The sequence below is a fragment of the Coffea arabica genome, chromosome 1c (genome assembly GCF_036785885.1).
Source record: "Coffea arabica cultivar ET-39 chromosome 1c, Coffea Arabica ET-39 HiFi, whole genome shotgun sequence".
Lineage (NCBI taxonomy): Eukaryota > Viridiplantae > Streptophyta > Magnoliopsida > Gentianales > Rubiaceae > Coffea > Coffea arabica.
The window spans coordinates 18,010,135-18,016,911 of NC_092310.1; the positions used below are offsets into that span (position 1 = coordinate 18,010,135).

The 6,777-nt window shown below is 37.2% G+C and overlaps 1 pseudogene; it reads left to right on the forward strand.

Moving 5' to 3' along the window:
• Positions 1 to 4,047: 4,047 nt before the first annotated feature.
• Positions 4,048 to 6,545, forward strand: LOC140004782 (chaperonin-like RbcX protein 2, chloroplastic; annotated as a pseudogene).
• The last annotated feature ends 232 nt before the right edge of the window (positions 6,546 to 6,777 follow it).

Genomic DNA, 6,777 nt, shown 5'->3' on the forward strand with positions numbered 1-6,777 from the left:
GAGTCGGTGGGCTGGAGAGAAACAGATCGGGGGAACGGTAAAGAGAAAAAAAAAAGAAAGAAGAGAGAGCCGCAAGAGGGATTTTTGGACGGAAAGAGTTGGACGGCAAAAACAAAAAGAGAAAGCAGGGAAAGTTTGGGAGATTCTGGGGAACAGCAAGGACAACGAAAGTGATTGAAGTTGATGGTTGAGAAAGATTTGAGAGAGGGATAGAGAGTTACAGCCAAGTGAGACCGAGAGGAGAGCATACGGGAAGGACTCACGGCTGGGAAAAACGAGAGAGAGTGACGGCTAGAATCTGGAATAGAGGATGAAGAGCTAGTGGACGGCTAAGGGAAAAATCTGAAGAGAAAGATAGAGGAGAAGAGAGGATAGGAACGGCTGAAAGCTAGAAAGAGAGGGAGGCTAGGATCGGAAAGAAGGAAAAAGGGGAGAGTTTTTAGAAAGGAGAAATTAGTGACGGCTGGGGAAAGTTTTAGGAGAGCAAAAAGGCTACGGTAGAGCGGCTGAGGACGGCTGAAAGCTAAGAGAGTTAAGATCGAGAAAGGGAGTGAGAGAGGTTCTAGGACGGCAAAAGAAGAAACCAGGAGAGCCGGGGGTTTGGGATTTGAAAGATAAGAGTGAAAGTTGTCGGCTGGAAAAAGGAGCGGCAAGGGAGATTTTGGGCTGGTCGGTGTGAGATCAGAAAACAGAAAGAGGCTGAAGCCGAGAGCAAGGGGAGAAAACTTCAAGGAAGCTACGGCAGTGAAGAAAACAAATTTAAGAAGGTAAAATTGAAGCCCCAAGTTCTGGATTCATCATTGCGGGAATTTACTGCATCGAAGTTCTTGGCGTTGTTTCGGCATCAGCATACGCTTCCTGGCATCTTTCACGTTTAACTAGCTCCGAAATCATCCTCAGGTAACTTTGGCTTCTCCTTTTGCTTCTTTTACATGGTTTTCCTGAAAGTTCAAGCCGGTTAGATATGGCTTTTGGGTTGTTTTGCTGCTTGCTAAGTTCACTTTTCTGTCGCATTTGATGGTTGTGACTGGTTATGCTTGATGTTTTCCTTTCGGTCATCTGCTGTAAGTCTTGGTGATCTGTCGATGTGACTTGAGCAACGAAAGCCATCAGTTTCTTTTATTTTGTTTAGTTTTGCTTGTTTGGGGAAATCTGGTTTGGAGCTTTCAGCAAATGGTTATGGTACTCAGTGTAGAAAATTCCCATCTTTGATTTTTTTCAGATTTTTTTTTTGCTTGTATAGATGTGTAGTTCGGTTGACAGGTTGTTGTTTGATAGGATGCCAGGAAGTTGTTCGATATCAAAGCTGGGTTTAAAATTTTTTCGTTCTCCTCGCTTGCATCTATATGAAAGCTTATTACTTGATTCATCATGTTAATTTCCAGCTCTCCAACGGCCCGAAGTAAAAAAATGATTTTGCTGTTTCCTTGCACTTCATTTGCACTTTCACAATCTGAAGTTGTTTTGTTCTTATAATTTACTTATGTTTTAAAGAGGATAGTGTCTGATAGTTCACCCTTTGCCATGCCATTTCATTCATATGATCTATTTTTCTTCCCCGTAAGAATGAGGAACCTGTCCGATGTTTTGTGTTTATACCATTTGGTTGCGTGTTATGTCCAAAGACTGGTTGGATTCTTCCTTTCCCATTTGTTTTCAAATTCTTGCATTCTATGCTTTAACAAGTTAGATTTTGTTTGGGTCATTTTGGCCTGAATGTTGTTTCAGCTAACTGAAAATGAGTCGTAGAAATAACGTTGCTGCTAAATGGAATTGCAGAAAGCTTGCTTTGTATCTTCTGCATGGAGTTTATATGAAAACCTTCCTCATTTTGGTTCTGCCATTCCCTTGCATGCTTGATAAGTCTGATGAGAACTTGAGGTTGGATTTATAGCTTGAGATGATTGTGTGAATCTGTCGTATAAAGTTTGCAGAGGCCTGCGGATGAAAATTGCAGCAAGTTTTATTTGACAGCAGAAGCTTTCCCCGTAGGTCTTGCATGAATTTGCATGAAAAGTTTCCAAAAATTGCACTCTAACCCCTTGGCTTTTATTTAATGCTTCTATGGCCCGAATAATTGGACAAACCAATCAAATTGGCCCCTTTAACTTCTTTGATTGTTTCAATTGGGTCTTTGTTGGTTCCAACTTGATGAATATGAGTTGTTTAGTTTACTTGAATGATTCAATTTCATGTTTATTTCCCTTTTGTGTGATTATTTCCAAATAAATTGGTACCTTGACCTTTTCTTTATATTTTTGAGGGCAAATAAGTAATTTCAATTCATTGGGACCCAATTGCAAAGGAGGTAACCTCTATCTCCTTGATTTTCATTTCTCTTATGTGTTCCAACGTGCTAAGTGAATTGCATGTCTACTTTGCTTTCCTAGCTTTTCTTTAATTCCTTTTACTTATGTCATTTACTTTTTATTTTCATTAAGTTATTCTTTTAATGGGGTATGTGTACACCTCTTGGCTTGTAATAGATAGGGCGTAGTAAGTAATTTGGTCCATTTTCCCTTTCCCTTTTGTTTTAGTTAGCAAATGTAATGGTTGCATGCCTATGTGTTATATGTTAAATACTTTATTAGGATTTTGCATCTAGTCAAGCATGCTAAGTGTTATGTGCTACGTGTTTATAAGTGATTCGCATGTCTACTCGCTTTTTATAGTGTGGATGAATGAAATGGATGAATGTACGTCACCACACTAGTCCAACGCTAGTTGTGGCTTCTTTTATCGTTTCCACTAGTCCAACGCTAGTCGGAATTCATAGGATGGGCTAGTCCAATGCTAGACCCAATAGGTTTTTTTTTTTTTCTCCTTTCTCATTAAGTGCATGATCACTACATATCACGCATTTTTCCTTAGTTTATCATTTGGTATGTTCCTCAAACCCCTTCCCCTTCACTTTAGGATTTTTGCATTTCATGCTAGTTATAGGGTTCATTTGCTTGAGAGTCCCCTTAAATATGGGATATAGACGAGTGTGGCTTTTTCTAAGCCTTAGCACGCTTGTATTCCCTCTACAAAAGGGTAAATTGAGTCACAATTTAGGTCTCCCCGTACCCAATATGCGTGCATTCCCTAGGTTCATGCATCCACTCTATCATTACACTTTCATTTTTTCCTCCCATTTGCACACGTACACCTTTTATCCCTCCATTTGCACACGTACACCTTTTATCCCTTCATTTGCACACGTACACCTTTTATCCCTTCACTTGCACACGAACACTTTTATCATCACTTGCACACATGCACTTCATATTATCATTTCACATACCGCACCTTGCCCACTCATGTGCACATTTTCACCTACATATTATTGTCTTTTATTACTTTTTCAAACTCATGTCCTCACATTGCATACATGCATTCCATTCATTTGCATCCCACTTGCATTATTCGTGACTTCTTCAAAGGATCGTTATTGGGCTTCACAATTAATGTGATTGGCACCACTCAACCTTTGAAGGGAAATTTCCCCCCAATACCCCTAGGTCTAGGGTTTTGCATTCATGTAGTACATCCAAATGTAATAAATTCTTTGGTTAAAACAAGAAAATCTTTGATTAAATCAACGCAACTAGACTTGGCTAGGTCGAAGGGGTGCCTTGGATTTTTATCCTTGCCTTCCCATTCGTCAAATGTGACTCCCGAACCTTTTTCGTTGGTTTACGTGGACTAGGAGTCGTTCAAAAAGGTTTTCTACTTTTTTTCCTTTAAAAAATTCACTTTTTGGGTGACTTGGTACACCCTAACTCTATACCAAGTGGCGACTCCATTTTTCATATAAAAAACCCTTTTTGAACTATTTTTTTTGGGTCAAATCGTCGCATTTTCAAACCCCCATTTAGACCCATTTTTCTTTTAAATCACGATTCATTTTCCAATCACAAAAAAAAACATTTTTCCAAACCATTTATTTATTTATTTATCAAAAAATGGGGCGCGACAGCTTCACCAATCACTAATTCACATAGATGTCCATGCTTGTGTTTGGATGCTCTACTTTCATGCAACTTGAGTAGTGGAGATCTGATTATGAGTAGGAATTTAGTTACTGGTAGAAGGCATGTGCGAAGACCTACTGGCTCGTTGGAGCTGAGTAACTCTTTTTTTTATTCAGTAAAAGCTCTATCTGCTGGTAAGAGTTTGAGAGGGCAGAGGAAGAACAAGAGTTTGAAGATTGTAAGTGAAGTGGCCGGACAATATGAGGAAAACTTTGCTGATGTAAAAGTTGTAAGAACATTCACTATTTGTCCTAGATGCTTATTATGTTTCCTTTGATCCTAGTATGGTTAATTTTTTGCTATATGTTGATTAATTTATTATGGGAGAATGTACTGGTGTTGCTATTTGTAGCTTTTTGTGCCTTTGCGGTACTAATTAGTCTTCTTCTGAGGCTGAGACCTTTTAAGTGTTATCTAGAGTCAAATCTTGTAGAATGATATTCAGCTTTAAAAGTTTATTGCAATAATTAAGTTTTACTACTTTGTTAAAGGATTCAATGTATGTCCTTGGTGAGGGAGGAAATGTGAAACTTAATCTTTCAATTTGGATTGAAGTTCTTAAACTTCCTACCAGGATGAGCTGATTTCTTTTTATCACGTTGAACTCTGATAGCACTATAATGACATAGATAAAGGGGAAAGAAAGGGAATCCACCATCCCCATTCTTCTTGCCTAGTTTGCCATAAAAAGTCTTAAATAGTACCATCTTCTGAAGTTATGGTAGACTTCATGTCAATTCTTATTCTTTATTGGAATGAATTTTGGTTCAATATTTGAAAGAAGCAATCTTCATCTTGCAAATGGAGAAGAAGTTAACTGTGAGAACATTTAGATGCATATAGAAATAGATAGACACGGGTATATAACTCACTCCTTTATTGTACTATTCTTTTTTTTTTACTCCTTTATTGTATTCATTATTACATGTTACTTGTTATATACTTGTACCTTTTGACAAGTAATTAGCAACTGTGAAAAGAATGTTGGCACATTAATTGGAAAACCATTAGGTTTAACATCTAGTCAAGGGGTTGTTCTTAACCATTTATGATCAGCAGCATATTAGTTATAGATTAGAAAATTATTCATGAACTAGCTGATGATGGGCAAATGGAAATAAAAAGGTATGATAAACTAGCTATATTTTTTAAGAAAGAAAAAATTATTATCTACAATTTGTCTATATTATTATCAACTGCATTCACATTATTCATTGAGAATAGAATTATCATGGGTAGCTGGGTGCGATTATATGTTTCACACACTAAATCATGTTTCCACAAAGATATTGGATTGATCTTTGCTGCTGTCTTTGGTGTATTGTGTTTATTGGATATGCTACCATCACTTCATGTTCGTTATCCTAATTGTGCATGAATATCAAAATTCTCTTGATTACAGTCATAGTAGACTCTAATGATCAGATAGATTTTTATCGTTCACTTCCTCAAGTTGTTAAATGAATCGGCTTGCAGTCAATTCTTAACTTTTTCACATACAAAGCTGTGAAGACTATTATGAACCAGCTCTTTGAGATGAACCCTCCCCAGTACCGATTGTTTAATGAGTAAGTAAAATTTTCCTTCTGGGAGATGTTCTGCCTACTTTTTTCATTCTTTTTTTTTTCTTTTTTTTTTTCAACAAATGTTAGATCCTGCTTTTTTCATTCTTGATGTCCAGCTTTATATGTCTTCAGACACAACAAGTAAAACTTGGATCTCACTTGAACATCATATTCGAACAACATTTCTTTCCCCTAGTACTTGCAACTTGCAAGAGTTAAGCCTGAAGTCAAGCCTACTGTTCACAATATGCATTTTTTCTGCTTCTTGTCTTTTCTTTTACCTATCTGAGCTTATACAAGAAATGAGTTGCTGGTTTTTCATCGATGAGTTCTACAATCAAAACTTCTTACTTTGTTGCTCTTTTTTTCTTCTAATTTCCAAAGAAAGATTGCTTCAAGTTCTTATGTTTTGTGATTTTACTATGTGTTTCAACCTCAACAGTTATGTTGCTGCAAATAAGCCTCGTGATGGGAAGCGATTCATCCGCAGCCTAGCAAAGGTATCCACTGGGGAAGTCTTATAGCATTAGGTGCATGAATTTCTAGAGCACTCTTGATTGGTGGCACGTGCTCTAGATTAGTGGCAGGCAAGCCTAATAGGTTCAAATCCATCATCTTTTGACAGGAGAAGCGTGAACTTGCAGAAAGAGTGATGGTATCATGACCTAAGCTCTACGCAAAATGGATTAAGGTAAAAAAAAAATGTTGCTGGTTTAATATTGTGACAAGGATCTTTTTGTGCTTGTGGAAGATATGCACTATGATGTTTTGCAATATTACTGCTGTTTTTTACTTTTCTTTTTTTTTTTTTGCACTTTCAGAAATGTGATCATGCTGCAATATACCAAGAAATCTCTGATCAAAATTTGGTGTTGATGCGAAAGCGGCTCATGGAGACAATAATTTGGTCTTCTGATGATACAAACACTGAGAAGATTGGATGAATGGCTCCAGCCACTTTCAACAGTTTCGATCTTCTGCTATAATTCTCGTTTGTGTAATGCATACTAATTTGTCAATTAGGAAAATTCATTTATAGTGATTTACTTTTAAGTTAAGAATTGGAATTGTTTTAATCACATTGTAGTAAGTGAATATATATTCTTTAGATTAGCTTAAAAAAAGGAATAGGAAAAACGACTTTGATTTTTGTGACAGCCCCACCTCCCCCTAAGGCAAACCAAAGGGTTCGGCGG